The sequence below is a fragment of the Zonotrichia leucophrys genome, chromosome 1 (assembly GCF_028769735.1).
Source record: "Zonotrichia leucophrys gambelii isolate GWCS_2022_RI chromosome 1, RI_Zleu_2.0, whole genome shotgun sequence".
Classification (NCBI taxonomy): domain Eukaryota; kingdom Metazoa; phylum Chordata; class Aves; order Passeriformes; family Passerellidae; genus Zonotrichia; species Zonotrichia leucophrys.
In genome coordinates this window covers 114,559,515-114,584,014 of record NC_088169.1, presented here as the reverse complement: position 1 = coordinate 114,584,014, position 24,500 = coordinate 114,559,515, and the positions used below count along the sequence as shown (strand labels likewise).

Genomic DNA, 24,500 nt, shown 5'->3' with positions numbered 1-24,500 from the left:
GCAGCAGCAGAAGTCAGGTCATGTTTTTCTGCCTTATGGAAAAGGCACCTTGGCATGGACACTGAACTTGGAACTGTATTAGAGGGAACCTGAGCCAGCATCTTCCCTTCTCTTTTGTACCAGTGACACTTGGAGCTGCTCTGCGTTTGAATGGGTGCTGACTTCTAACCTGAAACTGAAGTTTGCTGTCTCCTCAACAGACTTACAGGCAAGTAAAATACTCAACATAAACCACAGAAAAGCTGAATGTTTATGTGAAGAAATAATGACATTTTAAAAATACATTCAACAAAGGGGGGTATTCTGCTCTCCACTTCTTCACCACTTCACTGTATGAAGCTTTGTGAATAATATGAGTAAAAAATTAATAACTTTTTACAATCCCTATTTTACTTTAAAAAAGGGTCACTATTTTCATTGAGATTATTTGCTGTCTTTTATATGATTTACAGCTGTCATAGTATTTTCTATTTGTGTCAGGCTACCATGCTCTTGTGCAAGAGTCAAAAAAAGCATCTTCTCACTTGACATTCGATGCAGCAGTTTCCTGTGTAAAACTTTTAAGTTGATTATAACTGGGGATCTGTTACCTCCAAAGGGGAAAAAAAAAAAACACAAACAAAAAAAGAGTTTACACATATCTTTTTCATAGAGGACCAACTGCTCAGCATGTTTCTGAGAATATTTCATTTCATCCTAGGTGTTTGTTTTCTTCTTACCATCTCTCCCCCATCTTCTCTCCCCCCAGAAAACAAGGCCTATTTGTTATGTACTTTGTTTTCAGCTGAATTTCAAATTACATCTTGCTCTTTGTCAAGTGCTATTCCTACAGACCTGCAGGTAGAAATAAATTTTTCTCTGAGCAGCATTAATTAGGGTTTGAAGTGTCATTTCAGTTTTACAATTTTTGTGGTAGCAAAACTGCGATTTAATAAACATCATCCAGCTATTCAAAAATTAATACTTCTGTGGAACAAGACCCAAAATACAGAAAGGAAAACTAATTCATTTCTTCAGTGGAGCCTGAATTAATTAATTCCTTGCCTGAATTAATCAAGTACTACCTGAAGGCTCAAAGCTATACATTAAAAAAATTAAAAACCTAGAGTAAATTCATCACTAAAAGTATATTAAGTTTAGATTTAGTTGAGCCATGATCTAATAATATTCCTCATACACATTTACCAAATGATCCCCAATGAGTAATTGAGTTCTGTTAAAATACAATTTTTGATACATTTGACATACCAAGGCTCTTGAATGCTCACATATTCTCACCTGTAGCTACCAAATCTGTAAGAACTGGCAAAATCAAACCACTTGGAGAATTCTCCAACTAGAGGATTCAAACCACCAAATAACTGCTAACACGAACTAGAATGGTATCACCTTCAGGGTCATAAAAATTAAAAGACTGTCCTTCCAACAGCACTTGTATTATAAGACATAAAATAATTATCAATCAAAAATGTGCAAATACTGAAATATCAAGTAAACCTTATGTTTATGCCAAAGAAACACAAACTCCAGTGAAGCTGTGGATTGAACAGAGTCTGCTATTCAAATGAGGACATGGATAAAGCAATAAAATCCTCGAGCACTTCAGAGGTTTGGAGATATCTACATGCTAGACTTCAGTGTGGGACAGAGACACCCAAGGTATCTTTAAATGAGGGGATGAAGAAGCAGCCTATGCCCAGCAGCACCGCCCTGGTGGCAGACAAATCTGCACTGCCAAGGCACTGCCAGCTCACAGCTCTGATGGCAGAAAATCCCTCTGCCAAAGAGCTCCAGGCTAGGAGGGACTGCCAGCATGCAAACATCTGAATTACACTGAATTACAGACAGGACTGGGGGCTTCCCTTCTGCCTGCAGGACACGGAAAGTTTCAAAAGAACTGGAAATTCATATGCAAAGAGACTAAAAAAAGATGGTGGGCACCACTCTTACGATGCTTATAATGAGAAAATTCCCTAAAAAGCTAATGGGATCACAAAGTCATATTTATTGACCCTTGTCCCTACATTTACTCATTTATGCTCCTTTGTATGCCATAAAAAGCTCCATCCTTCTTAAAAAAAATGAAAAGTGTCCATTATGGACGAGCCATTAGCTGCCAGCAGAAACAGAAGTGTCTGGAACCACTGCAGGGAGTATTTTACGGGAAAAGCTCTGAGTACACTGGTTGAGACTCAGCAATGTTATTGACATTTGTGACACCCAACCTCCACTTTTAGCAGGCACTTTTCTGAGGTGATGGCTCTAAAACTTGCACAGGGAACAAGAGTTTAGGTCTGCCAGTACAAAGTCATGGCACGATTCAAAATGAACTCAAAGACCCTTTTAAAAAACTCAGATTCAGCACTTGAATATCCTTTCTTAAATAACTGAACTGGGGATTCTAACACTTCCATAATAATATACAGACTTGAACATCCATCTGCAAGCCTATTGCTTAATTACTTGGACATTTCATTCTTAGAAGAGTTTAGTTTTTTTTTCCAGCACATACTTTAATATATATTATTATTACTCATTATGTCTTATTGAGCTTCAGTTTCCTTTTTTCTGGACACTATCTTACACTGCTATTATTAGACTTTACAACTGAAATTAATCTTTTCAGAGGTTTTACCTGGTCCCAAGGAAACTGTTTTACCTAAAATTACGACGAGCAGAGCTCCAAGGACTGACAGGGTGGAATTTTAATTTTCATTCCAAAATCCTCTTCTAAAGATGAACTCTGCCATTTTGTCTGTACAACCAAGGAAAAAAGCCCTCCAAATATTCATTTCACCAGTATCTTTTCTTCTTCTTTTTACACATCTCCAGACAGGGTATGTGTGAATTAACACAATTAATACAGGATTTTGGCCAACTTCATTGAATCACAGTCTGATATTGGTTCACCCAGCTCGATCTGCTCCTTTTAAACATTTCACTGTTACCTCTAGAGTGGGTAAGCCAAAGATTTGCAAGGAAAGCAGAGCAATACACAGACATTCCTTTCTGAAGACAGCACTAAAATTCAGGAACATCTCATCTGTACCACGTAAAAGTTTCAGTATCTTCCAGCAAGGCAGGGAGGCATTACAGATGACCCCCAGAAATGGGCAAAATTGGCAGCTTTTTTTGTCCCTGAGAACTTTATTATTGACTGCAAAGTTCATATTTATAAGGCAAACACAGAGAGCTTTTAAAGTCTCTCACTTCCAGCCCTCAAGAGAGTTGTTGCTGTCTTCTGAAGTGTCTGTATTTTCGTTCAGGTTTTATGTTTTTTTTTTTTTTTTAATTTTTAAAAAGAGGATCACATGCAGTTTTCTGAAATCATTCCTTTTAACAATATGTATTAAGAGTCCTGGCTATTTTTATATCCTATTTATATATCCAGGGTCACATTAGCCTATTTTTTTTTGCTGCAGCATTGTGCTTATAGGCTGTTACTACTCTACAACATCACTGTCCTGTACAGATTCACTCCTTTTCATCATTATATTTTTCAGTTTGGATTAAATTTCTACTCTTGAATGTACAAAGATCCATTGGTTTATACTAAAACAAATTTTATTTGCAAGGGCTGACCTTTACTAAGTGATAAAGGCTCCTCCCTGTCTACACATCCTCTTTCTGTCTTTATTTACTGCTCTTTTGTCAGGTATTGAGTTTATATTTATTTTCCTGTTACTAATTAAAAAATGTTAGAATACTGAATGATGTATTATGAATATCTCAAATTCTGTGATTTAACAGTCACTAAAACTACTTTAAGGCTTCTAAGACCTCAGGGGTTTTTCCTAAACCCATTTAGTAAAAAAAAAAAAAAACTGAAGCTTTTTACTGTCAGAAGACTCTATCACATTCTGTTATAATAGAAAAAAATCTCAACATATTACTGCTGGGGCTTGTCTGCCTGAGGAAGACAGAAAGAAGGGGATATGCAATATCCAAGTTACCTTGGTAATTAACGTGCAATCAACTGGGAAAAAATATTTAAATGCTTGGTTTTATGACCTGGCCTGTTTTCCATAAACCAAATAAACTGGCATTCATTATACACGTACCAATTGAATCCTTTTCCATAATTTTCATTATTTTGCATTCAACAGCTATCTGGTTTAGGCAAGATTAATGAGATGCAGTAATAAAGTATGAGGAGCACCTGTCTAGATAGCAATTGTGCCAGGCAAGTGTACAGGAGTCACAGCAAATCAGAGAGTAAACAAAGTATTGACAATGCTGTTTGCCTGAGATAAGCGGGATTAGAGCCAGCAAAATAGAGAGACTAATCCTCCCACTCTGCTCAACATTTCCAAGAGTTTTATGTCAGACTCCAGGAAAATCCTTGCTACCCCACAGTGGTGAAGAAGAGGGAGAGCTGTGGCTAATTGGGAAGCTGGGGAATCTCCACTCCAGGAGCCTTTAAAGACACCTTGAACACTGTCAGGCCTGGTTTCTGCATAATCTCCTGTTGCCTTGGGGCACAGCAGAGGAGATAAATGACTTCTCCAAATGTGAGTTTTATAAAAATCTAGTTACCTGGTTAATGGGGCTTCCCTTTTCTTTTCAAACCACAACTCTAACACCTACGCTTTTCCAGTATTCCTGAATTCCCCGAGTCCCCAAACTCATTAAATTTACCATCAATAGCCCAGAGATGTTCTCAGCCAATTCTTTCAGGACTCTTGGAAGAGAACTATGTACACCAGATGGGGAGTACTTCATATTCGTCATATTTTATGAATAAATCACTAATTTCTGATTTTCACAATTTCAAACACATTATTTTCTGCCTTTTTCTAAAAATAGTTCAATACCATTCACACAAACATTTTTATTCATAATACAGTAGAAAAATTCCCATTATCATGAATTATTATTCATGATAATGGGAATTTTAATAATAATGATAATGATATTCCTGATTATTCATTATGAATTATTATCATATATAAAAATTCCCATTATCATGAGTGTTGTGAGACTTGGGCATTTACCTAATATACTTTTTATTTTCAGTTTTCTACACTACATATTTTCTAAGATGTGCTAATTTCCACATGTATCCTCTCTTTTCTATTGATGAGAAATGTTTATATTTCTAGTTTCTGCTTTCATGTTACCTGCAATGTAGACTGAGCTGTTATCTAAAACTGGCCTTTTTTACTGATCAGTGATTTCTAATCAAGAACTTTTAAAAGGAATTTCCCCTTTCACCTTTCTTATTCTCGTATTTGCACACTCACACAGACACTTTTAAAATTCCCTTTTGATGAATGAGAACTGGCCAGAATAATTTTTCATGTACTAAACCCAACATCCCATTCATGATACTTTCATCTTGTCAGTGCTAAGAAATTTGCAACATTATTAGATGGGGTTATATTGGATAAATGCCTGTCTTTATCTTGGTACTGTTTTACTCCATTACACAAGGTCTCCAGAGAGAATCTTCAAAAGCCAATTCCCCCAAATCACCATTTTTCTTTCCATACATTACACAGAGATGCTTAAGGAATGATTTCCCCTCTTCTCTCATTTGATTCAGTTATGTGTTTCAGTCTTACTGTTTCCTACCACTTCCTGATAGATATAATTTGAGATCTTGTGGCTCAGAGAAAACAAGATTAAAACAAATAATAGCTCTTTTGGGGGAAAAAAGAAAAGCTACCACAGCTACTGCTCACCTTTCACATTCAACCTTTCTTCCTAGAACACATTCTTACCTATTTCTTAGGAAGTTCATTTTTTAAATTAAATTAAAATTTATCATATTACAGAGCCAACAAAAGGATCCTTTCCATATGCATGTTCTCCTCAGAGGAGAAGAAGAAGGCTGCTGTAACCCTACTGCTCCATCTCTCTCTGGAATGGAAACCAACACTCTCATACCCAAGGCTTCTGTTTTACTGCACCCTTTTTTCATACTTTCTTCCATTCTCACGTTAAAAATCAACATGAACCCCTTTATTCTCATGTTGTATCATTATTAGCATTGCAGACCCCTCAGTTACATCACTTACACCTGTCTCTCTGAAAGCAGGATTTAGAAGCAGATTTTTTTTTTAACAATTGGCAAGCTCTAAGTTAACTTCAGGGTTTAAAGTTTCCCGTCACAAACATATTTTAACAAGAGCATTTTTCCTCCCTTACCAATGCCATTTCACTGTAAAATAAGCAACTGCAATAGTTTAAACACCTATCAAAATATCTGATAATAAATTACTGTAACTTACAATTTATAAATATGTAAAACAGAGTTATTTTCAATAAATATGAATCCTTCTGCACCCAAAAGAAATAACAGTAAAATATTGCGTTCTTTTTCTTTCCATTATTTTAATCCCAGTCTATAACTCCAGAAAAGATATCAAAGTGGGGAGAGAAATTCAAAAATGTATCAGTTAAAAGAATGTAATAACAGTCAATAAAAGATTCAGTCTTCCCCAGTAAGGTGGATTCCAAGTTTTATTTCACAGATACCAAATGAAACCTTGGAAATCCACTTGATACATTCAGTAGCACCAAGTGCATAGAGGAAATCTGTCAGTGCAGAAACACGTGACAATTTCTGCACTGAAATCTTTCTAGGATAACAGCTGCAATTCCAAATTGTATATGGCTAGATCTTAACTACTTCTTCTGCCACCCAGCAGGTTATTTTGCTCTAGGACAGCTGTAAACATTTCCTATTTTGAGGTCTCACATAGGCACTTGCTTCTCCCATGTGAGTCTTACTCATCAGCACAAGAAAAAATAAAACTACTGAGATAAAAAGAAAGCATTCTCACATCCAAAATAAATGGGCTTACCTCAGAAAAAGATGAGGCCCCAGGTTTTCCTCAGGTAATTGTGGAATGGAAAATGAGTAGGTAATGTCCTGCCTCTCCTAGCCTGGTACGGAGCTTTTTCCCCCAAGAGCAGCCTCAAAGTGATTTCAAAGTGATTTAGTTGCTCAGTGCACTTTCAAGGGGAAGGCAAGGCAGGAGCAGGTTGTGAAATGCTCAGCTCAGCCGGGAGGGAGAGCTCCTGGTTTGCAATGCACCAGAGGGGCTGAGCTCTGCAATGTCAGCCCTGCAGGACAGGGAGCACAGAACCGAGGCAGGCAGAGGCAGATTGCTCTACTTTAATGTGCTCCTCACAAAGAATGAGATGGGGAAAAAGGAGTTTAGATACCAGGGAAACAATCTGTTCTTACCACTGACTCAGCTTTAAGGTACTCCTTTACAGCAGAGATTGCTGTTAAAATGGAGTGAGATAAATTAATGCTGTTCACAGCTCCAGAAAACACCACCAGACCTGTATTATTTTTCTATGTTTTTGGTTTCACATGGGTAATACAAAAAGATCAAGAGCTAACTCTGATAAAAAGAGGCATCACAAAATGATGATAGGAGCCCAGCTGCCCTAGTTCATAATTTTCATTCTGCCTTGAAAATACTAATTGATATTCAATTCACCATCATGTTCATGTCAACAGTAGATTACTGGGCAGCATTTCCTAAATGAACACGAATACCTGACAGTTTTGTCAGCCCTGTTTATTAACCTAAGTATATCTTCATTAGGGAAATTAGAAACAACTGAAATTCAGACAAACATATTTATCCTTCCACTGGTAAATGACTTGTGTGTTGAAGCCAATTCTCTTAGGTTGGGACTAATGCTAAACTTAATATTCTTCACTTTGCTGGTAACCTGCATTCTTACAAGCAATTTCTTTTATGTCTTTTACTGTAATACTTGTATTGGGTGGTGATAAAATGAACAAAATGTTAATATCACAACATCCATAAGTGAAAAAATAAAACCCCAACTTATCAAAGCTTTAGAGAAATTATAACAATACCTATACCTAACAGTCAGCCAAACTAATTATGAAGTTAATAACTCATGGCTTATGCTCCTATACTGCATAATTTTTGGGACTTCCTCTTCAAGGGGCGTACAAACTTCCTCTGGAGTTCATGGACATAATCAAAGCCACCTTGGGCACCCATTGCTCCTTACCATGCTCTGATCCAAAGACACAGCCTGTCTAATAGTAAAGAATGAAAAGGCATTGCAAAGGTTTGCTCCCTTTTCCTAATGCATACCTGGAAAGGTTGATACAGAAATACCTTTCAACCTCATAATCTGCCTCTTTTTAAGAGGAGCCAGAAGTGTGGAGTGTTCCACAGCAGTCCCTTGAAAGGAAGAAGTTTTAAAGAGAACATCTGATAATGTCACAAAGAGGGACTGAGAGGACAGATGGCCACTGCTTACTCAAGTAGTCACTTAATAACCATAATGAAAAGTTAGCAGTTTGGTGACGCAGAGGAACAGAACAGACAAATCTTTGGAGAGAAACAAAGGCTGAAGCAACTCAAGCTTGTGCTTGACTGGCAGCACAGCCCCATGAAGAGCTGTTTGAGAATCTCTGGCTCAAGCATTAAGACAAAGGTCCAGTCGAGGATTCTTGGCAGGGAGGATGGTGTGTTCAGAGCTGCAGAGCTGCTTCAGACATGCTGAGGGCAAGAACTGGGAGTCTGAAGCCCTCACATGGGCAAATCAGACATGGAAACAACAGTCAGGGAAGTTCCAGACATGAGACAGGAAGGAGGTTTCTTCTGCACTGCACAGACCCACCAAATGAACCACCATAACTCTTTACACCATTCTCTCACCATCTTCTATTATTTCTGTAGTTCAGCCTAACTTTTTAACTCCAGCAACTAAATCCAAGTTTACCCACATCCAGTTCATATTTTTGCATCATAAAAAATGAAATGGGGTCATCCTTATTTTGCAGGCAGAAAAACTACAATGCAGAAAGCAAAGCAAACATCCAGCCCAGAAATGGCAGATCCTGACTTGCCTGATTTTCCCAGCCAACAGCAAAGTTCAACTTGTCTCTTAGAAGCGGTGCAGAGGGTGAGAAAGCACAGCTGCTTTCAATGCCCATCTGTTGCAGAGCTGTACTCTGAAGTACCACTCAGAATTCATCCACAAGACATACAAATGGGCTTACAGAAGCGACAGGACATTTATTATTATCCACTCCAGACCTATGGCATTGCCACACAAACAGGATGAAGTTAGTATTTCCTAGTAAAACAGTAAGACATGATCCCTGATCTCCCTACCGCCCCAGTGTCTTGGTTTGGGCTGAGATAGAGTTTCTTTTCTTCTTAGCACCTGGTGCAGGGCTTTGTTTTGGATTTAGTATGAGAATAATAAAGGTAACACAGCAATGTTTGGGTTGTTGCTGGGTGATGCTCACCCCAAGCCCAGGACTTTTCAAGCTCTCATGCTCCGCCAGTGCACAAAAGGCTGGGAGGGTGCATGGCCAGGACAGGTGATCCAAACTGGCCAAAGGGATGTTCCACACCCCAGAACATCAGAACATCATGCTCAGTGTGATACCCGAAGGGTGTTGGCTGTGAGGGGCTGATCAGTGCTGGGGAATGGGCTGGGAATTGGACAGTCAGAGATGAGCAAGTGCCTTGTGCATCACTCGCTTTCCTTAGGTTTTATCTCTCTTTTTACTTCCAACTGTTATTCTTCTTCATCACCATTATTATTATTATATATTTTACTTTGTTTCTATCATTAAACTGTTCTTAACTCAACCACCAAGATTTTTATGTGTTTTTGGTGCTCCTCCCCATCCCACCTGAGGGATTGAGTCAGTGGCTGCCTTGTACTTGCAATTTACCAACAATGACACTCAAGTAAGCAAGTGACATACAAAGGATAGAAGAGGACTATTAAGGATACATTTGTGGTTTTTTTTCTGGTAGAGGTAATGACTTTAGCTGTCAGTAGATAAGGGAAGTCATCAGTAGAGCCACAAGCTGTGGGCATATCAAAGCAGAAGCAGCCGTGACTTTCAAGTGTGCAAAATGCTCTCAATGGGTCAGTTTTTCTCCTTTGCTTCCTGAAGTGGTATCTCACCTGCTTGATAGGTTATCTGCCTAGGAAGGGAAATATTTAATACACTTGGCCTTATGTAGTTGGAAAGTGACCATGATGTACAGAGGAGGAGTTTAGCAGAAATTATACGGAAAAAACCTTCCAGGATGGAACATAAAGGCAACTCAGAAAATGAGGTTAACATTTGGCTATATTATGCTTTCTTTTATTTTAATGCAGAACCTCAAAAATATACCAAAATAAACACAACTCTTAGAAAGCAGTTTTGTTATTTTCATGACAAATATTCCCAAACATATCTCCTAGTTTTGTGTTCATGATGTTAAAACATTTCTTATCTCCTTTGATTAAATATCTACACGGCCAGTCAGTTTAATGTTTTTGAGCTTTGTAATTCTCTGTTTCATTCCACAGCCTGTGCCTTCTTCCACTACCTCTTAATTTATAATTTATTGTGTCAAGCACCAAGTTTTCACAGCATGAACATTTTACAGGTGCTAGGTCAGGCTGTAAAGTACATACCAATAATCAGTGGCTTTAAAAATTCTTGGTCTCTTTCCATACAGTGGAGCATCAACATGAAGGCTCAACTGTTTTTATGAATTAATCAGGTTTGCAATACTTTTAACATTATTAACAAATACATATACAGCATCTTGTCACTTACTTGATAGGAAATAAGTCTGACTATCTAACCAAAGATCAAATTACTTTAAAATATTGGACAGCATGGAGTACTCACCTCTACTAGGCAGAGACTTTCAGCTTTGAATGATATGCTTTTAATGCACATTCATGGAGATTTAAATTTCAAAGATAACTGAAGAGCATTAAACAGATCTGAGAATGCCATCATTCATGTAGTAAACTGTTGAGTAACTGAACTCATATTCCACAATATGTAGTTACCCTCCTTTTTCCTTTTGTACATGAAATAATCTAACTGGATAAAATAAACTATTTTTTCTGATTTCATGTCAAGAAGTGAAAGTAAAAAGACTGCTTTTCCATTTTTTTAAGGTTCTTTTTCAGGTTTTCTGCAGCGCAAGATGTAATTTAGACAGGTACAGCATTGCATCAGTAGTCAAGTGCTGGAAAGGCAGCAGCTCCCTGGGACTTAGCTCAAAGCACCGCTTCAAAGGGCTACTTGAGACTTAAGTGCCTGTTACACAAGGCAGTGATGCAAGAGCAATGTCACTGAGGATGGCTGGAGCCCTGCCCAGGGACTCTGCAGGCAATGCCAAATACAGGCTGTACAATAACACATGCACACTGCCAGTGAAGGAAACAGGAACCTTTGTATTTCAGTGATTACCGCAAAGAATATGTTGGAATTAAAAAGTGCTCTATGACATTTTTCTTCAAAACTTCTTTTTTTCCCTCTTTTGCCATTCTGCCTTATATGTCTGAGCACAGAAAACATGAGAAGGCCAGAAACAGCCCCATGACTGTGGAGATGAGTTACTCTATTAAGGGAAAAAACAGGCAATTTTTTAAAAAAAGAATATTTTCTCCTATCTGAAGACTACAAGATGATGAAAATGCTCAGTTTGTCTGGGAAGGCTATCCAGCATATCACAGAATAACAGAATTCAGAGGGTGAGAGGGGTTCTCTATTATCTAGTATCAGATTATCTAGTCCAGCTGCATTGTCAGGGACCCTTTCCACTATCCCAGATTGCTGCAAACCCCATCCAACCTGGCCATGGACACTTCCATGGACGGGGCAGCCACAGCTCCCCTGGGCACTCTGTGCCAGTCTTTCACCACCCTCACAGCAAGGAATCTCTTCTTCATATCCAATCCAAATCTACCCTCCTTCAATTTAAACCAGAGAGGAGGAGAGATGTTATGCTGAAAAGCCAAAAAACTTCACAACAGAAGGCAGAACTGGAGTTGAAGGAAAACAGGGATTGGAGAATGCTGCACAGTCAGGAGGGGTACTGAGAAGTGGTAACATATTTAGAGGTTGTACAGGAAGACAATGAACACTGACTGTCAAAAAGCAGCATTATTATTCCTTGCACATCAGGAATGAGGCAGGAGTTGGAGAACGGATGCAGCTAACAGGTTTTGCACAGATTTGCCTCCATTCAAACAACCTGTCACCACAACTGCAGCTAGAATCCAAAATATATCATCAGCAGCTGATTAGGATAAAATTCTGAATCGCTGTAAGTAACTGATCTGTGTAAAAATCGAAATCGCTGTCTTTCAAAATGCAGCAATTTACCAGCCACACTACAAATAAGACAACTGAAGCTGTCTTCACTTCTCATTTCAGACTGCATGGCAGAAGGCTGTCTGCAGGAAGCAAGGTTTCATTTTCAATAATGATAGAGCTATTCTGGAGCGAACAACATCCTTGAGAGAGTTAGCACAGATTTAATTGAGACTCTTGGATCTATGAATAGTTTCAGGCCAAGCATTTTTTTACCTCATGTATGGGGTTGATTTTTTTGCCTACAAAAAGAATTACTGAGGTTTATAAGGAGTCAGATGGAGAAAATCAGAGTTAAAAGGAAATGTTTTATGGTTAAAATTAGGTATATGATTACATCTCTAGTTAAAAGAGCAACTATAAATGGGGATAGCATTTAAAATTGAATATAAATTTATCACACATTAATCCAGACTGATCCAAAGGCTCCTTTTTTACAACCACCATACCTGAGCAATGGCAAATACTCATTGCACTCACTTTCCACCTGTTCAAAATCATTCTCAGCCTATGAATAGAATATTTTGTCATGGCAGGTTTCTCTACACTCTCCATAATGCAATCAATTATTGTTTAGTGCTGTTTCCCACCACCAATAATGAATGCCTTGATCAGAATCTCAGAGTGCTGTTTTGATTGCCCACAGTCCCTTCATTTCCAGCGCTCGCTCTCAATCAGATCAAGTGATTTAAATCTCATACTTAATTTAAAACAGATGAAGGGGGAATTTAAGATGTTTCATTCGTGTAAATACCAAATTTATAACAATGAATATTATCTTTTATATTGCTACACAGCTTAATTTATTTCATCTAAGAGCAATAAAACAGAGTAAGCACTGAGCAATCCTAATAGCCAAGCAGAATCAAATTATGGAAGAAAAAGCTGACATCTGAATTACAAAGCATTAAGGTAAAATTACAGCTGAATTTGAGGATAATTTCATTCAATGTACTTTCAGCAGTACTTCTTTCAGCATTAATTCAGAATTATACGAACCAAAAAGTGTTTTGAATCTATAAAAATTATTTATGTTTTCTTTTAAGAAGTAATGAAGTTACTGCTTCTGTGACAACACCATATTGGCAGTGAATATTTTAGCTTATCATGTACATTTCATTGCATAAATGTCAGAAATAAGTCTGGGTTAGGAAACTAAAGCAAATTGTTGAAGAGTTTTTAGCTGTTTTAAATACAGAGCTAAAGATGTGAGCAACTTTATAAAAGACATGGGTTTGAGACAAATATATTTACCTGTGCAATTTGTGGTGCAATTACTCAAAAATGAGTCATGAGACTGATATTATTTGTTTTTTAGGTAATTTCCTTGTCCAGGAAAGGCTTGGTCTAATGGGGTTTTTTCCCATGGAACAGCTGGGAGGCACTGGCAACTCAACTAAAGGCTGAAATGCTATGGGGGGGGAGGCAATGGGAAGAGAAGGAGTAATAATTTTCTGGGACAATAAGGAAAGAAGGAAGGACATTAAATATAAATTATCAGACAATCCAAAGGGAGCCAATCAGAATTCCTTCCATGAAATGGGAATCTAGAAGCAGCCAGAGAAAATAAGGCATCTGCATATTAATTGCTGACAAGCCAACGAAGGATCGATCCAACAACACGGGAATGAAAGAGACAAAAATCACAGAAACTGTCCAATATTCAGAATTATAAAAATACTGCTATTGCACAAAGTATCAGAGAAATCTCACCACCAAAGCTGTATGTGGTTCTAGCCACCTCATTTATTCAAGAAAGAGTGAATTAAACAGGATGAAGAATAAGCACAGGCAACTCTAAGTGTCACAGAGATCAGAAATCTCTTGAGTGAAAGAGGAAAACCACTCACCAAAACCCAAAAGAAGGGATGTGACTTCTCCTACAATAGTGAGGATAAAAAATGAAAAGGTGTTCTTGAATTTTGAGACAAAGCCAGCACAAGCATAAACAAATAAGCACCACTCACTAATAAATGCAGCCCACAAATGCATTTGACTTTCACAGCACTGAAATTCAGAACAGGAACAATGAGGGAACATGGATTAACTAGACTGAAGATGAAAATTAATAATTTTATACAGCATCACTGGAGGCATTTGATTGCGGTAACAAAGCTCTTTCCCAATCCTGTGTTACAGAGCCCCTGAATGCAGTGTAAATAATCTTGGCAGATAAAACTATAATGCAAATACAATTCTTTCTCTCAAGAACAATTAAAAAAGGCTTTCAATGCCAGTAATGTTTCAGTGACCTATTTTCCTCACCTATATGGAAATGAAGCCACTTCCTGAATGACAAACTGACCCTTCCACAGCTAATTTCATTTCCTGTTGGAAGCCAAGGGTCACCTCTCCCTCCAACCCATTTGCTTTTGGCTCACAGTAAAAAGAACTTTAAAAATAACTGAACCCTTTTCACAGAATTTCAATACAGATCTCTCCAAACTACTGCATTTATCTTCAACATAAGTGTCCAAAGGGCATAATCCACATTATGGACTAATAGCCTGTAAAACTGCATTTTATGAACTGTAGCAGTTTTCAGCAATAAAAATAGAATCAATGGACTCAAGTAGATAACATTTCTTTCCTACCCAACACTGGAATTAATTTAATTTTTTAATATTTTTTAAATTATGTACATTTTTAAAAGCACTTGAACCTGTTTGGAGTCTACAAATCTCTATGCTTACAGCTATAGATTACATATTGTTATATATATATTGTTTTTTACCAGACTAGACTCAACATTTTGTAAATTACAATATTCACATAAGAAAGTGAGGAAAATTAGATTATCTTTTATCTTCTCTTCCTTCTTCCTATTTTCTTTCCCTCCTCTCCCTTATCAGAAATGTACTGTTCCATCTCACCTTCTGAATAAAGGATGGCTCACTGCTATTTTAACTTTAGTCATAAAAATTCATTACTTTAGTGTAATGAAAATCATACTGATGTGCCTCACAACTGCATAAATGTTCTGCTCAAAGAACACTACCTTTGTGAAGCTCACCAAAAACAATTTACCTTTATTCATAAAGCATGTCATGGCAAGACTATTTCTTCATTTCTTTACAGAGTTTTCTCTTAGTTTAAACCAGATCAAAAACCTTCTAACATATGTCCCTGGCAATAAATGCCCCAAAACGCAAATATTCCAAGTAATTTTTTTTTGTCCACGTTGAATAACTGTGAAGTCAACATGAGCTACTACCTGGCAGCTCAAATAATCAGGTAATTTGGATGATGCATTCACTGAATTCAGTGCAATCACATCCCCTCTGGAGATAAGAACACCAGATATCACAAAAAGAATCACTTGGGCCAGAGAGAGACTCAAGAACACAAAATCACAGTTAAAGGCAAAATAAATTACTGCAAAAGACTGAGCAGTTCTTCAATTCCTCTTTCCACAGACTGAACATCAACTCATTAACTTTCCTACAGACACTATAGAAAAGAAGAACCTTAACTAAGCAGTGCTTACCTGAAGGGTATTATTTCATATAAACCAAACACTGCATCTTTGAACTACAGTGGTACCCCTGATTTTATTTACACAGCTGAGTGCAGTTCCAGATGATTCACTTCAGCCATCCTTGTTTGCAAATGGACATACAGTAAATTATCTTTGTGCAGGGAAATGGCTAATAGGGGATTTTTTCATTAATTCATTCATTCATTTATTCCTACTTCTGAAGTTTCAGGTGAATTACTGGAACCGATTTAAAGGGTGAGTCCCTTACAAAAATGAAGTCATTTGATTCCACCAACACTGACACATGGAATTACCAACCACACTGAGGGCTGGTAAGGAAAGCTGTAGGGAACACTAATATAGATTATCTGCTAATGGAGCACATTGAAAACTCCTGTTCTGAGTTACGTGTACAAGTGAAGAAGATACTTAGACCACATATCTTCACAGGGTTTTAAAAATTACATTTTTATCAAAAGGCCACATTTCACATTTACTCAAATAACATGGAAATAACACTCACAGCTTGGGAGAGAAAACAAAGACCAGGCCAAGATTTCTGTCAATGCAACCACACCATGACTTAGTGATTTTATCAAAGCTCGGAAGCTGTGGGGGTGCACTCATCTAAACACTTAAGCAATTCACAATTTCATAGAAAAAGAATTAAACAACTTCTATTTCACATAAAACAAACTAGATTATAAACCATCCAGCCCTCTAGGCTGAAACCTGAACAATCAGATGAGCTATATGGTAATTTATCCATTAACCTTTACAATGTGTGTCCCATGATCCACCTGAACCACAAATGGAGAAACAAATGCAAATCAAGGTGATCACTGTCTGTTGTCACCACATTTAACATAATCTATGTGCAGTTCTAAATGTCAACATCTAATCAAGCCTAATCTATTATTGATCATCTTTTTTGTTTTCAAAATATTCATCTACGACACAAATTCTCATCAGCTTTAATTTTTTCAGGCACATCTCTCAAGTATAAAATGCATCTGTCAGATAAGAGCTATTGAAAATAATTTCCTAATTTGCTTTAAAGCAATGGAAACCTACTAATGATAAGGCCTCAGGGCATTATTTACAATCCAAACTACTCGTTATAAAATTTGTAAGGAAAATTATTAGTGGTAAAGTCAATAGGATGAGCATTACTGAAACTTTTAATGTACTCAGTGATGCTGAAGGGATGCCAGGAGAAAGTAACAGAGCAGCAAAATTCCTGCAAGTGGGACCTCCATTGGCCTCCTCTATGATTTTGTCTCTTATTAATTAACTTCCAACCGAGTTTTTTTGCCTTCTAAACATGGAGTTTAAACATGGAACATCGAAGTTACACAATTCCTTTGCTGCTTAATGTAAACTACATGTAAGGTGAAGTTTTTCATTATCATCTAATGCTGACACCCTGGAAGAGGGCAGCTCTCTTCCCTTAAGTAATTCAGGTGATTTAGCAGAGGATTGCATTGTCAGTCTAAATAAAGCACCCTATGTGAATGATATGTGAAGAAGCAGAGAAAAAAAAATGAACCTTTCAAAATACAGAATTTCTAGGAGGAAAATTTGTATTACCTACATTTTTGCACTAATGGGATTATCAACTCCCACACCCAAAAGTCGAGACAAGGCAGAGCTGAAACAGTCCCTGAGGCTCAGAGTCTCCATAAAGAGAGCTGGTTCCCATGACAGAGGGAGTCAAACAGCTCCCAGGCCCAGCTGGCCAAGGCTCCTGCTGGCAGGTTCCCTCAGGAAGGCTTTAAGAGACCAGCTACACAAAATGGCAAAAAAGTTTCAGGTCTTTAATTTGTGTGCTACAAACCTACTTCATCTGCAGTCAGCATTATGAGAAACTGAATTTTGGAATATCACAGATTTTTAAAATAGCAAGACAGTGTTCCTAGCACAGAACAACTTAGTTACAGACACAAAGAAAAATAACAAGTTTCACTGAAGACTACACTGAAAGCCAAGGTGCTGTATCTACCTCTGCCACCTACATCTGAGCATATCAAAAACTAATTCTTTGGGATTTGCACTGGATGTCACAGACTGGTCCCCTGAACTAAAAGCTTCGGCCTTCAACTCTTCTACTCAGATCATTGCTATACAAACACGAAGGCTTTCGCAAAAGAATAGTAGTTTTGAAGAGATCCAACACTGGAAAAAGAGCTCTGCATGCAGCCTAAAGTTTGCACAAAGCCTTGGATAACAACAGTGGCAAAAAATGCTGGATGCCTTCCAACCACCAGCATTCATCTTTCTACACTAGATGAGATGCCTTTTAGATAATCAGTAGAAAAGTATATATATCACTATATTTATTTACATCAAGAGCAACACTGAAATGACAGGGAATAACATCTGATTTCCTGGTGGCCTTTTGTAATCCCAGATTTCTTCAGATTCAGTTTTTATTTGATACCTGTCTCCAGGGGACCATTTTTCCTCTGTGTAGTGCACCCAGTCGCTCCTCTTTCTTTGACAACACCACCATTTTAAAAAGGCAAATTCTTACCCTCACCTTGAAATGTGCATTGATATTAAGATAATTTGCTTAACTCTTTCTGAAATTCTGTGTCTGGAAATCTGTAACCTCATGACTTTTTTCCACAGACCAAAATCACAGGGTAAGCATTTCTACAGCTGTCTAAACAGCAACAGAGTTTGGGTTCCCATTGCATCTGATGGAGGCTGAGAGAGACTTTGGCTGAGAAGCTCTTGTGTGCCACAGCTCTCATAACATTTCTCCATTCCTAAATGCTAACAGTATCCATGTTTACCTAAATTAAATGGTCCTCTAAAAAATTAAGTCAGCTAAACTAAATTATTAAATCTAAAATAACCCTCTAAGTGGGTGTTTCTACTGTATCATTGTGGTGTGGAAGTGTTTAGCAACTTCTGCAATACAAACAAAAGCAATCTACCAGAAAAAAAGGTTTTACATTTCCCTTGCTTTCCTTTTCAAAGGTCTTTAGCAGCCACACACAACTGAGAGTAAAAGACTGTGCAATTTTGTATGGTCCAACTTTGTTCAGCAGAACAAAGTGCTGAATTCAAACCACAATTTGAAATCTGAATCCTTTGTCCAAATGCTTTCCATGCAATCAATTTCCAGCCACAAATAATGGAAGCACTACAGAAGAAAATTACTAGGTCCCCTTTGATTTTAATATGTCCTAAATATATTTGAACAATTCTAAATTTTAGCAAAATTTTTTTCCTATAAAATTTTATTTTAGAACAGCAAGTGAAACCCACTGAGAAAATTAGCCTGGGGACATTCAGAAAGAATGTCACAGATTAAAATGCTAGTGAATTATCTTATGGAATGCTTTCTAATTTGCTCTTCTATTCCTTTATTTTAAGCAAGAAGCAACCAGCAGTCAGAGAATACAAATTACAGCAGCAAGTGCACTCTTAACCAAGGGTCCCCAGCCAAAACAAATCACTCATTACATGCATCAATGATACTGTTTGCTGGATGTGACTTTTCCCCTTTTGTTCTAGGTGCAGAAGCCATTAAGTGGATTGAGGCAGTGGAGCTCCCAGCAAATTCACCTTTTAACTGTGTTCTCATTGTGTGTGTGAGCACCTCCTCAGGGGCTGTTACACACGGGGCCTGCTGCCCACCTTTCCTTCTGCACTCAAGTGACACAGCACTGCTTCAGTCTAAACCCTGTGCAATGACAAAAACACGCTGGCACCAAGGAAAGCTGCGCTGTCAGTGCAGTTAACACACCCACAGATGAAAATGTTCCCTGTGGACTGCTGTGTTTATGGCACTGCTTCTCACCCAAGTATTGCTCGTGCTGTCCCACCTCCCCTCATTACCGGGATGCTGCTCCTCTTGGAGAATCTGTCAGCAAGCACCAGACACCTTCAAAGAGTGTCTGGGACTCAGTCAACTGACAGCAAACAAAACCATCTCTCAGGAGGGAAAAAAAAATCTGTCAGCTTCTCAGAAATCTACCTAAACACAAACCAGGAATTTCTACTTAGAGACAAAATACATTTTAAACTCTCCGACTGTTCTACAGAAAGGAAATTTTATTTTCAAGATAATCTCCTCATGAATAAGTGCTTTTGAATTTTAAGGACCTGACCCTACTAGACTGTCAAAAGAAATGTCAATAATATAGCAGCATTTTCTTAAATCTAGTCTTAATTTAAAGATCAAAATACCCCTAACCATCTTTAAAAACACTGATGCTTTATGTAGAAAGGGACAGATCCATAAAAGAAAGTAATAGTAGCTGCTGGTTTGAAGGTGGAGGAGTACTATGACCTACTGTAAAACAATTGTTTAAAGAGCAGAAAACTGCTTGTACAGTATCATAAACCAGAGAGGGCGAAATATCCATGCATTGTTTAGGCAGAGGTTTTTTTATTACCTATAAAATTATCTACAGCCTCATTAAAATACTTTCATTTATTAAAATTAGCAAATCTCTAATTATTAATTATCAAGGTATTCAGCACCTTTTTTTTCTTTAACAGGATGACAGAATTTAGTCCAAACACAAGTATCAATAAGTGAGAGAAATGCTGACCTCAAGAAGTATTACGCTGTATGAGTGAGACAAATCAGTTGACTAGAAAAATCTTTAGAAGGTTTTAGTTTGGGTTTTGTCGAGACAATTTTGTGTTTTGTTTTGGTTTGGCTTTTTGGGTTTTTTAGTACAATGGATTAGCCAGCTTCAAATACAGAACATGCAGTTTATTTAAAGACAAGATTGGTCTCTAAGCTTTGCTCTGTACATTAAAATTAGCGCTGAGGTCACAAATGGCTGCTGGATTAACTGAAGTGACTTCTCCTTAATGATTATTTGGAACTGACTGGTTCTTAGATGTGGCAATGATCAATAGCTGAGCTACACAAAAGGTGTTGCAATATTGATAATGAAAGCATCCTTGGAACTAAAACAAGGATAGATGGAATAAGTCTTAGGAAGACTGAGAGGATTATGAGAAACAAACAAGCTAATTTCACTGTTTAATCGTTTTTGTATGGTTCAGAAAGAAATCCTGCAAAAAAAATTGTGGTTTTATCATGTGAGAGACATCTTTTCAGCAGTAATTCTCAGTTCTAACACCTTATCAGAAAGACTGACATATCATTTACAAGTTAAAAACCAGCTTCTGAAGGCAAATTGTTCACAACAGATAGTTTTTTGTTGACCTCTCCTGCATTATAACATGGCTTCTGGAGATCAGGATAGATTATGGACAAATAATTCATCCATTTTTTCATTCTCTCCGTCACAGAGTTCAGCATGTTAAGGGGCATATCAAACACAAGGCCAGCCTCATCTTTGTGTCATTGTCATGTTGGGGAAATCCAAGGATGCTAATGAAACATTCCAGCTAACACACACAGCTGCAATAGGAACAGATCCTAACCCAGATATGCTATATTGGGATCTAAGAAAAATCAAATCCTTCTCATATTGTACACATGCATAATTTTCTCCATAACCCTAATCAGTTAAATGAGGTTTTTAAACATTAGACTTCTCATGGAAAAAAAAAAAAGTCAACAAAATGGATATTGACTTCCTCTGTAACTTACTGACAAACAACTTACTGAACTTTTTGACTTCTCAAAAATTCTCAAGAGAAAATTTCAACATCAGATACCCTAAACAAACCCTCAAACAGAGTTAAGATCTAAAAGTATCTATCTGGAAAGGCAGAGAAGATCTTAACAAGAAGACCTCGATTTCCTATATGCTTTTCCCTTCTCTCTTTTTCCTCAGTACACTTTCTGACCTCTCAGAGAAAATGATGTCTGACCAGAGAGTTAAACTGGTAAACTTCAGGAAATACTTAATTTCCTCTGTGGTGTTTCTACTCCTGCAAATTACATGAAAACTACTGTAGTGATTTGGTTTCAAACTGCATCTGATTAAGCTATGCATTTCTTAATATTTAGTATTTCCATACCAATCATTCTCATTTGTCCAAAACAAAAAAAAATTAACAAAATATCCAGACAGCCCTCAGTACTGCCAAATACAACACCAGGAATATATCCTGCACCATTAATTGCAAATCTGTTCATTTCATGGCATACAAATGGAGGCTCTTGGATAACAAGTAATTTCATGCATATCTACAACTGCAGAGGTTCCCAGGCCTTCATTAGCACACAAGTCCATATGGATGTGGGATTTTACACATGGCTAAAAATACTGTTAAAAGTTTCTTAAAAACTTGAAACTAAAATATGATTTTGCCCATGATTTTATCTACATGCTGAAAAGCATGTAGATAAAAATGACACACATTCACTGCAATGTTTATTTAACTTTCTCATGTTTCTGTAATGATGTAAATGCTTATTAAAACATGAGCTGGACAACTGAACATCAGAATTCCCCAGAACTAGCACAAAACAAACAGCAGCACAGCCTTTCCACAGTACTTTAAGTTCTCAAAGTAAGAGATATCTCCTAGCAGTAAAACATCAGCTTCATTCAGAGAGAATTTCAATTTCTCCACACTTAGTCCTTGGTCTCCTTATTGCCACAGAAAAAAATATCTGAATTCTGTATTCACAAAGAGTGTCTAGATTGCACTTCTGTAAAAATAAATATGTGAATGAAAATGAGCCAACTTCTTTGAACTGATGAATGCCTCAAGGTCATTAGTAATCTACCTGATATTTCACTAGCAGAATCAAAAAGCTTTATTATCTACTTTGAGCTACCCAATTTACATCAAGTGTAATCATTGTGAAAATAAAGGCTGTATGAATTTCAGAACTGACATTTGACAATATTTCTTACCTCAACTTCTTTTTTTGTAAGAGTAGAAAAATGCATGCAGGTGCCTTTTAGAGGTATGAATAAAAAGGCCACGCTTGCATAACCTGACAAGTAATGATACCTGGAAACTGAAAAAGCAGCAGCTTTTTTACACCTCACTGAAAGACATGACTCATTATAAACTCTGCAAGTTCTATAGTTGGCTTCAGGAATTAATTGTCTGGTGATACATAATGGCAGATACAACCTGAAAGGAGCCAGGGTACAGAAACTCTTTCTGGTTGACATATACATAGAAACAAATATTGTTTCTGATTTTTCTATATGTAGAAACATTTATGTGTCCACGCTTGGCCCAGGAAACTGTTGAGCCATCACCTGGTGTGACCTTTATCTTGAAAGCTCCCACAAGTTTTGCACAAGGAGCTGCACAGGTAAGATGCCATTATCTGTAATTTTAGGTCTGACAGCAATTGCTCAATTCATGGTGTTCTGGCAAAGAACAAAGCTACACCACAGCACACTGAAACCTTGCACAGCAGCCTGTTCATTCTGCATGTGAGGGACAACCACTGAAAATTGGTATGAACATGCAAGCACTCAACCTCCACCATTAACTGAGCCCTCTGTTCCAAGCAGTTCTGCCACACACTGCAGTGGTTACTCCTCCTAGGCAATTCCAAACCCTAGAAGGTTTTTCTGAGCAGTAAAAATTAGCCCTTGGCATGGTCATAATATGTTTTTGAACTGACCATTCCTTCCGTGAAGATAAATGAGCAAACTTACTTCCCTGCCAATAGTATGGTTTGTGCCTGCCTTGCTACAAATTCTCTAAGACACCACACATTGATTTACTGGGTGAAGAATGACAACCTAAGAGCCTTACAGCTATATAAAAAAAAAATTCTTTCTTTCTGTTTGACAAGACCAAAAAAGATTAATCCAAGATGGTTATAATAACAATTTATAAGACCAGAGTATATTATTTTTCTGAAAATCCCTCTTTAATAACAGGACACAAACCATTAAAAATGAAGTGGAAGGGCTGTCAGTTTACCAAGTCAGATTAATAAACCTATTAATCCATTCTTTTCACCCAAACCATCAAGAGACAAAACAAGACCTTCCTTTGCAATTTACTATTAATGCTGGTATGTTTCTACACACAAAATAGATGATGAAATATACCAGATTGCAAAGTTGATATATCATCATAATAATTGTTAGTGAAAATCCAACAGCAATTCTTGCAAAGATGTTTTTCAAGACATGCATGCTGAAAATATCACTTCAGGAAAATTTAAAGAAGTTATGTTTCCTCACAAGATCTTAAAAAAATTTTTTGCCACTGGGATTCCAAATATTAGTAACTGGCACTTTAACCTTCCACATTTAAGTGTTTATACAATAGGCAACTCTTTTATTGCAGCAATGTCCTTTCCTTCAATGCCTGGATTTAGAGAAAGTTATCATTAAAAGCAGTCTCTTTTTGCTAGCATTTTATTAACAAGGTGTGGGGGTGTGTATGAAAGCACCTGTATTAATTCAGTCCATTTTCAGTTCACTTGGGGTTTTTTGAGTTATAATTATTTGATTTCTACGGTGATATGGCAGTACCAAGGGTAAGAGGCTACTTGTTTCACTGAAGTTTAGAAGCAACGTGCAGAAAAAGAAGTTCCTCAGAAATTAGGAAATTCACCAGTACTCTCTGCAGCCAACATCACAACACCTGGACTTGTTGGGAAAAGTTACATCAACATCAAGAAACCACTTCATCCCTGACAGACTTTTGGAAACTGTCTTCCCCGTCCTTTAAAAACACCATTATAACACTTTTAAAACACTATTTAAACACTACTAACCTAATCCCAGAATACCAAATACTGGTTTAGAAACCTAAACTGAGTTGCGTTAATTGATAAAACTCTTTGCCTTTGATGCTTTTATGCTACCTAAGCTATCCTACAACAGCAAGAATATATATTTTTTTAAGTTGTACGCATGTGTGGTGTCAGGCCTTGTGATAATGCAGCAGACATTAGCAGGCACTAATGCCTGTGACATCAAAGGAAATCTGGGTTGTGCCACTGTAGGAGTCTGATGT

At 37.4% G+C, this 24,500-nt stretch overlaps 1 protein-coding gene across 5 annotated transcripts in view; it reads right to left on the bottom strand.

Annotated features, from left to right (window-relative positions):
* EPHA6 (EPH receptor A6) overlaps positions 1-24,500 on the bottom strand; it is a 603,925-nt gene that overhangs the window by 339,616 nt on the left and 239,809 nt on the right. The gene's annotated exons all lie outside the window — the stretch shown is intronic.